Source organism: Lonchura striata, chromosome 17 (genome assembly GCF_046129695.1).
Source record: "Lonchura striata isolate bLonStr1 chromosome 17, bLonStr1.mat, whole genome shotgun sequence".
NCBI classification, from domain to species: domain Eukaryota; kingdom Metazoa; phylum Chordata; class Aves; order Passeriformes; family Estrildidae; genus Lonchura; species Lonchura striata.
The window spans coordinates 6,858,090-6,866,675 of record NC_134619.1 but is presented as its reverse complement, the minus strand read 5'-3'; the positions used below and the strand labels follow the sequence as shown (position 1 = coordinate 6,866,675).

At 51.7% G+C, this 8,586-nt stretch overlaps 1 protein-coding gene across 1 annotated transcript in view; it reads right to left on the bottom strand.

The window, feature by feature from the left end:
* The window catches only part of RGS19 (regulator of G protein signaling 19), a 120,499-nt gene that overhangs the window by 3,781 nt on the left and 108,132 nt on the right, over positions 1–8,586 (bottom strand). The gene's annotated exons all lie outside the window — the stretch shown is intronic.

Sequence of the window (8,586 nt, the reverse complement as noted above, 5' to 3'; positions counted from 1 at the left end):
CGAGCATCGCCCGATCCCTGCCGGGGCTGCGGGCATCACCCCCGATCCCCGCCCGGGGCATCATCCCCGCTCTCTGTCTCCAGCCGAGGGAACAGGTTCCTGGGGACCTGTGAGCACCATGGATAGGTTTTTGGTCGTGTTTGTAGTGGGCACAAAGCGGAAAACACCTGGTTGTTCTCTCCACCCCAAATGTCTCTGTCGCCCCGACCTCCAGCTCCCTGGATGGGAGAGGCAGAGGAGGGTGCTCACCCCCGTGGGTGCTGCATGAGCTCTGGTGGGTGGTCTCAGCATGAGTGGGTACCCACCAAACCTCACTGGTGCTCGGCACGCCAGCATGGAGCTAACGCTGCCACCAGCCGTCACTGCCCCAGGTGACAATCCCACAGGTATGTTTTTAATTGCCCGCATTCAGCTGTCACAGCTGACCCAGACAGGGACTGTCATTGCCAGCCCCTGCAGCCACCACGGGAGTGGGGTCTGGCACCTTGTGTTCATCCTGCCCAGGCTGGGAGAGGGCTGGGGGCACCTCTGGCTGCCCAGGACAAGGACACGCAGGTGCCTGTGCTGTGATACTCCACCTTTGCAAGGGTTGTCTGTCACAGACCCATTGCAGCACAAAGCAGCATCCTCACCCCTGTTTTAAGAGGAAGAACACTCAGATTAAGCACATCGTGTGACGATCAGTGCCCTGTGGCCTGGGAAGGTGCAGCAGGTGGCAGTGACCTTGCACAGCCTTGGGTAGGGTTTGTGTGCCTGTTCATCAGCCTTGCATAGCTCCAGCATAAAACCCTCTTGGATCCGGGCTGTGCAGCTGTGTGTGTAAGAATGAAGCACTTGCCAAAACTAAATTCAGCTCCCCAGATCAATAGGAGCTTTCCAAAATTTTGGATGTTCAATCAGGAGCTGTTCTGGATGAGGCTCAAACCCCTGACAAGGCTGATGCTGGCTCAGCTCTGTGCTGGGAGCTGGCCAGGGCTGACACATTCAGCGAGCCGACCATGCTGCCAGGCAGGGAGCAGGGACATCGAGTCACAAACCATGCATGTAGTGGGGACATCAGGCCCCAAACCCTGTCTGTAGCCCGCAAAGGTCCTTTGAGAATCCCTGGGGGGAGCTGGCATTCCTCCTCTGGCTTCAGGAGAGTGGGCAGGGCAATACCACTGGTCACAGGCAGATAAAGAAAGAATATGTTCTCCATCCCTTTGAATTTCCCATTTCTCCCTCAGCCTTTTTCTGCACACAGAGCTTTTGAGCCATGGCAGAAATTTTCCAAGAGAAATATGGTTGAAGAGGGGCCTTGGCAGGAAAAGGCTGATGTCGCTTGAGAAATGTGTGCAGATTACACCAAGCTGTTATTAAAAATAAGTGCTGTGCTGTTTTCCAGCCTTTGCTTTCTGTGATTTTTTTTTCTGGTAGCAATTGCACTTCTCCAGTAAAGGGTTCACATGTCCAGGGGATGGAATTTGTTTCCTCCTCATCTGCAAATGAGCTTGGTGCTAGCCCAGCATCCAAATGGCCTGGGGATACTGTGGTGGGGTTTGGGTGCCTGAGGACGTTCAGACTGCTCATCCATCTGAAATTCCAAATTATTTTCAGAAAAACCTTGAGCCTAGGGCTGCATGGGGAGGGTTGGGAGGTGGTGTGGCCCCCACACTTGCTCCATGCTCCAGCCATCCTTGGTTTTACAGCATCCAGCTTCACTCTTGGGCTGTGACTCAATCCCCACCATGATGGGGCATCTTTTAAACAGCCCTGGCAACTCTGTCTTGGGTTTTGGTCTGACTTTGGGTCTTTTAATGTCTGGTTGAGGACTTTCCACAGTTAAACAGGAGTAAAACAGCTGGGGTTAAACAGTTTTTTAGGGAAAGACACCAAGACACATCCTGGGACAGTCAAAGCATGAGCCAGGGCTGCTTTTCCCAAGGCAGTGATGGTGTGGGAAGGGGACAAGCTGGGGGCAGTGGCTCCACTGAGCTCTGGACCAACAGGCTCCCCTCCACGTGCACATGGATTTGGGTAGGGAGAGCACCAGTGTTCCCGTGGGTCCCATCCCTCCCCAACAGCCGGCTCTGGAGAGGGTGTGAGGCTGGGATGATTCAGCACGTTCGTTTTTCAGAGAATAAAGGAAGTAATTAAACATCAGCTTTCCTCCTGCCGCGCCCCGCGAGGATGAGAGGGAGGAGATGAAAAGCCTTCAGACGGAAGTTATTTGTCCAAGGAGAAAAGTGGCTAATTTCTCTGGTGCTTTGCTTGTCTGCTCGTTAATGAAAACAGCTCATCAGCAGAAAAAGGGAGCACCCAGCAAGGAGGAGGAACCAGAATCACACATCCATCAGTGGCTGGGCACGTGGTCTTGGTGGCCTTGGGACATCGTGCTCTGTTGGGATGTCACCTCCACAAAGCCCCCCATGGCACCCAACCACAGGCCTGGGGCTGTGAATGCAGGTGGGCATTGGGGACCCCTCCTCACTGCAGCCCCACGGGTTGGGAACAGACACTGCCAAGCTAAACACATGGAAGGGTTTTCCCAAATCCCAGCACCCCTCCCCTACCCACACCCCCCTCCCAATTTTTTTGTGCAAAGGCTTCCAAATGAATTTTTTGAGGCACTTGCAGGGAGATAGAATCGAAAACAGCTTCGTGCTGAAGCCTCCTGCCTGGTGCAGGCTGATGGATGGTGCTTATCTCAACCAGGCATGGAAATATTTAGTGTTATGAAAATCTCTCCCTGAAAAGAATTTATTTTCATGCTGATAATAAAAGAACCAAAGCTCAGTGCTCCAAGGCGGAGGTGTTTCAGGTCACATCAGAGCGCTGGCTCACGGAGCCCAGAGGTACCTGTGCTGTCCTCTGGCCCCTGGCTGGGCAGGTGACCCTCTTGTCACTCACAGCATGACATCTGCATCTTCCCAAGGCTCATGATTCACTGGCAGAGGACATCCAAGGCATTGCTTTCTCTTTTCTGCTCTCTGGCACACAGAGAGGGGTTGAAACAACAAAAGCTCTTCCATTTGGAGGTTTATATAGATATATTTCTAATTGGATTTTGGCACGTCACAGTTATTTTCAAAGCAGTCTGTAATTATTTGAGAGCCTGAGCATCTCCTTTCCCTCAGAACAGAGGACTGGCTTTTTTCTTTTTAATATTGTTTCCCCAAGTTAAATTGTGAATTTGCAACTTAATTCAATCAAAAGGCACACATGATGTAACTCTGCAAGGACACGGCAGGACAGCAGGATCCACCTCTGCCAGGTTCCAAATCAATGCCCAGCAAGGGCAAAACACATAAGAATAGTATTTTAATTCTCTTTTGTATTGAAAAAAAATAAAGTATTTTAAGAAGATCACAAGTACTTGATGGTATGGGGAGGTTTTGCTGCTCCTGCAGTAGCTCAGCCCACCCTGTGCTGAGACTGCCTCATGTCCAGCTGCAACTCTGCAGCAGCTGAACACTGCTCTCTGGCTTTTTCTGTCCCAGCTGAAACCTGATGAAATTCCCACTAATTACAGGGTTTTATTTTTACATGTGTTGTAATTTTTTGGGCCAAATAATTTCGTCCAGCTCCATCTGCTCTCCATTAGGGAACTGAAGCCCGAGCAGGACAGATGCTCCCATCCTCACCAGGGCTCTCCCCAGGTTGGGCATTGCCACCATCACAGTGCTGCATTTGTTATTCCAGTGCCCAGAATGAGCACAAATGAAAACCATTATCCAAGCAGAGTTTTTCAGCATCTCACAGCTAATGACCATACACTACCCTGCTTCATCTTAACACCCTCAAGTTCTTATTTTCTCCAAGCCCCGATTTCAGGGCTCTGGGCTTCATTCAGTTGCTACTGAATCCGATTTATTATTTACATTGCGAGGTACAGCCTGACATGAATTGATTTGCCGTGCTCTGATTGCCACTGCACGCTGCTCTGGCATCTGAGAGCTGGTTGCTCACACAGCCAGGCTGCAAAATCAGAAGTTAGGGAATGTCAGAGTTCAAATGCTCGGACATCCTGGTGCTCCGTGTTTGCTCTCACCTTTGGTTGCGTCTCTCAGGATGCAGGGAGTGCTGGTCCCAGTGAGGATGGTGGGATGGATTAACTGGTGTCCCCCAAGGGTTGTCACCCCAGTGATGCAGAGATCAGATTGTTTTAATGTCATCCCTTACTGAAGAAGAGAGGTTTGGGGAACCGGAGAGGGCAAGGGACACTGGTTTTTAGGAAGGAGTCATGGATGGGAGTGCAGGACAGATGGAGAGAGTAGAAAGGATATGGAATAACAGAATTGGGAAGCAAATGGGAAACCTGGTGTTTTGGGGGATTTAGCAGGCCTTTACCTTCATCACCACTTCAACTTTACTTTTATCATCATCTTCACTTTCAGCTTACACCTTTGCCTTTGTCTTCACCTTCATCACCATCTTCACCTTCATTTTTGCCTTCACCTTCACCTTCACCTTCACTCCTTACCCTTCCCATGGTTGGAGCTTGCACCATCTTGGGTGGCAGGAACAAGTGAAAATCCCCCAAACCCAAGCCTGTTACTCTGGGTCAATGATGACCAGAGGCAGCAGCTTTGCTGTTGGCTCAGCTGTGGGAGATGAACCTGGAACAGTGGAGGGCAGGGCCAGGGATATGCTGCCCTTAGCACAGGGACTCTCCTCCCCCAGCTCACCCAGCAGCCCAAATCATTTGGCACCTTGGGAAATATTCATCCATCTGCCAGAGCTCTTGACTTTGGGCATTCCCAGATGAAAAGACAATTTTAAGGAATCCCATTTGGGCAGCATCATTAACATTCTGCTGGCAAGACACTGTGCCCTTGAGCTCTCTCCTACGTGGGGATTCTTCCCAGCAAACCTGCGGCTGACGCCAGCTCCACTCTCTGGATTGCTGAGAGTGTGAGCCTCGTGTTGAAGACCCTTTAGGAATCTCTGCTAATTGTCACTGAGACCTCCAATGGCTTGGAGGTGACACTCAAAGGCATTTCACTCCCTCCCAGCTGCTGTGGGATCTTGGCACCTGCTGCTGCTGCCTCTGGCAAAATTCCCACCACACACCAGAGCTCGGCTTGGGGTGCAGAGGGGGGCAGATGCTGCAGATGAGTCCTCAGAGTGCCTCTGTATAGTAGCATGGGACTAATTAAAACTTCAGAATGTATATTTACCTAATACGGAGTTGATTTGTTAAGTAGGACATCCTGTCTTCAGAGGATTTCACGGCATTGGGTGATAATCAAGTGAGAACAGGCTCCAAAAGTGTTAATTTAGGAACTGAGACAACAGGGATTAAAAATAAGCTCTGTTTTGTTCTTCTCTTGCACTTCCACATCTGAAATCCAAGTAATCATCCCATTTGGGACTGTAAAGCAATGGCACCACCACCCTGCAAGCATCACACTGGCTGAGGGTGCAAATGTGGGGCTTCAGTGGCCAAATTTGGGTTCTTTGCTCTCTGAGGGCTCAGCTGAGGGGCTCACACTGCTACAGGCATTCCTAGTGCCTCTGGGATGTCTGTCCCTGTGCCTGGCACTGGCACACAGGAAGGGGCTGGATTTCTGCTCAGGACTTGCAGGCAGGTGTTTTGCAACTGGGATTTTCGTAGAATCGTGGAACAATTTGGGTTGGAATGAACCTTTAAAGTCCATCCCATCTCATTCCAACCTTCTGGCTTTTGCAGGGACATCTTCCATTAAACCCGGGTGATCCAAACCCTGTCCAGCCTAACCTGGAAGACTTGCACGGATGGGGCATCCACAGCTTCCTGAACTAGTGTTTTACCACCCCTGCTGTAATAAAGTTTTCCTTATATTTAACCTAAATCTCCCCTCTTTTAGTTTAAAGCCGTTTCCCCTTCTCCTATTGCCAGAGGCAGGCAGCAGGAAACAGAACTTGGGAAGAGTCCCAGCGCTGATCCTGCCCTGCGGATGCATTCTTGCAGTGCTATGTGATATTTAAAAACACGAATTCCCAGCCTCGGGAGAGCCCCGGGGTTTGTTTTCCCGTTGTCCCGGGAGAAGCCGCCGCTGCCTCTGCTCTCCCCGGGGACACAGAGGCGGCTTTGTGTCACCGAGGGGCCGCAGCGCCCCGGCCCTGGGCTGGGCTGCTCCTTGCTGGGCTTTGGGCCGGACCCCGATCCCAGTCCCTGGCAGGATCTGCCTTGGTCAGCTCGTCCTTGCGCTCATCCAAGTGATTTTTTCTCACTTTCAAGCTTTCTGAATGATTCTGAACATTGATGTGCCCAGCATCCCCTCCCACCTCTTTTCCTCAGCCACACACACACAAACTGAGCTTGGAAAGTCCCAAAGCAGAAATGGGATGACTCTGTGCACCCAGGAGAGAGGAGTGACCTGCTGTGGGTGGTCTCACCCCTCTGGGGTTTTATTCCCTCCCCAAAAACACCACCGAGGGTGGTAAGCACTCTGCCAACATGCAGACACGACAGCAGCTCCCTGCAGGTTAAACTGCAGCATATTTGCAACTTTAACAGGGGCTGCTGCCCCTTCACCCCTGCAGATTTTGTTGCACCAGGGAGAAAACATCTTTTCTTCCTGCTTCACACCCTGCTTTAAGGTATTTCGTGAGCACAGAGCAATGCACAGGCCATTCCTTCCCACGTGGGGATGGACCACCTCCTGATCCTGATGATTCCAGGAGCAGCTGAGAGATTTCTCCCCACCTTGCTTCCCACCCTGCAACCCCCAGTTGCACTAATCAGAATAATTGCTGATTAATTACCCCATTGGGCTTTTGGCCATGTTCCTGCAGCAGCCCAGTGCCAGGCTTGGGTAGCAAAATGAAACACAAGGAAAAACCCATGGAGTGCCCAAAAGGTAGAGCTGGGCTGGAGAGGATGCCTGAGGGCTGGATCCTGAGCAGCTCATCCTGCTGTGCTCCAAGGGAAGGTCAGCCCAGAGCTGCCAGTGCCTCTGCTGCCCAGGCTTGGTGGGACACACAGCCAGTGCCCTCCCCTGCACTCACCAGGACATGCCAACCATCCCCAGAGATGATTAAAACTCATTTATGGTTGATTTTACTTAACCTAGAAATTATTCTGAGTTTTCTTGTTGTGTAAGAGTTACTGTGTAAAGAGAGAAGGTTTAGAGCCCAAGCACCAGCCCCATTCTGGGGTCACCCTGCTGCCATCCTTCACCTCAGCTCAGTTTTTCCAGGAGATTGTCCCAAAAGTGAAATTCCTGCAGCTTTCAGGGCCTCAGCAGAGACTGGACACTTCCCTGCTGTCCCCATCCATCCATGGGTCAGGGAGGCTCCCAATGGGCTCCTCTTAGTCCTTCATCCTCTAGCAGGATGGGGGAACCCAATTTACCTCCAAAACCCCCCAAATTTACCACACCCAGCCCACAGGGAAGACCCACTGGTGCTCCATGACGTTGGGTGTGCCAGAACATGGATGCAGCTCTGGGTATTCAGAGGGGTCCAAGATCACTGGACAGGCTGGGGAGTCAGGGGGTCCCACACCCCTCCCTGATGCTGAGGATGCTCCCATGGGCTCTGCCCTCACCCCAGGGTGAGCAGGAGAGCTGGGACACTGCAGCCTCCCTCCCTCTCTGCCACCCCAACTGTTTGGCAAAAGGCATTTTATTTTTCATTTATTTATTTATTTATTTTTCTCCAGCGAAAACCAAAAATAGATGGATGGGAAGTGGCTGGGGGTTGGGATGCCATTAGCATGCAAAATGGGGCTATTTATCTTCCCCGCAGCTGGGCTCTGCTCAGAGCTGGCAGGGAGCAGCAGCAGCAGGCAGGGCTGGGGCTGGGAGGGGGCTGCGGGACAGGGACAGTGCCAGGACAGCCCTGTCCCCTCCTCTGCCCTGTCACTGCCCTTGTCCTTGTGTTCTGTGACCCTGAGCCTCTCCCGAGGGACCTGCCAGCGCTCTGGCACGGCTGCACACGCTGGCAGGGTCACCTGGACACCTCACAGCTGGCAGCTGGCTCATCCTGAGATGTCTGCCCAGGGCTCCGGTTGGGGAAACTGAGGCAGGAGCTCCTGGGACACGCTCGGGAAGGAGGGATGAGCACAGGGCAGGGGCTGCACTTGTACCCCTCACCCCTGGGGTCCCTTGGCAGGGCCATCCCTGCTGTCACCACACAATAAAGTTGGAAGTGAGAGGCCCCTCAGAAGGAATGAGAAGAAATCCAGCTTTTGCTCCCAGAGATAATTTGGCTCGGAATTAGCAGGAGGAAAAGGGGGGAGGCAAAGCTCACACCTCGGGAAACAAGGGTGAGCAGATGGAGGCTTTGTCCTGCTCCAGCCCTCCTGGGATGATCCTGGCCCTTTTTCCCCCTTTTCTGCCCCATTCTGCCCGGGGGTTGTTAAACACAGCTTTGCTTCTCACAGGGCCGCACGCCACCTGGGATGTTCCTTAGTAGCTTCCTAATGACAATAAAAATAACGAATTGCTATAAATGTGAAACTCCATGACAGCAGAGCTCAACGTCCCTGTGAAAAATGCATGTTTTATGATTGGCTTTTCACAAGTATTACAATTAATATTATATGTGTAATGTTAGAAAGTTATGCTGTATAAATTCTCTTAAGTAGTGTGTTAAATATAGTTTTAGGTTCCAACATAA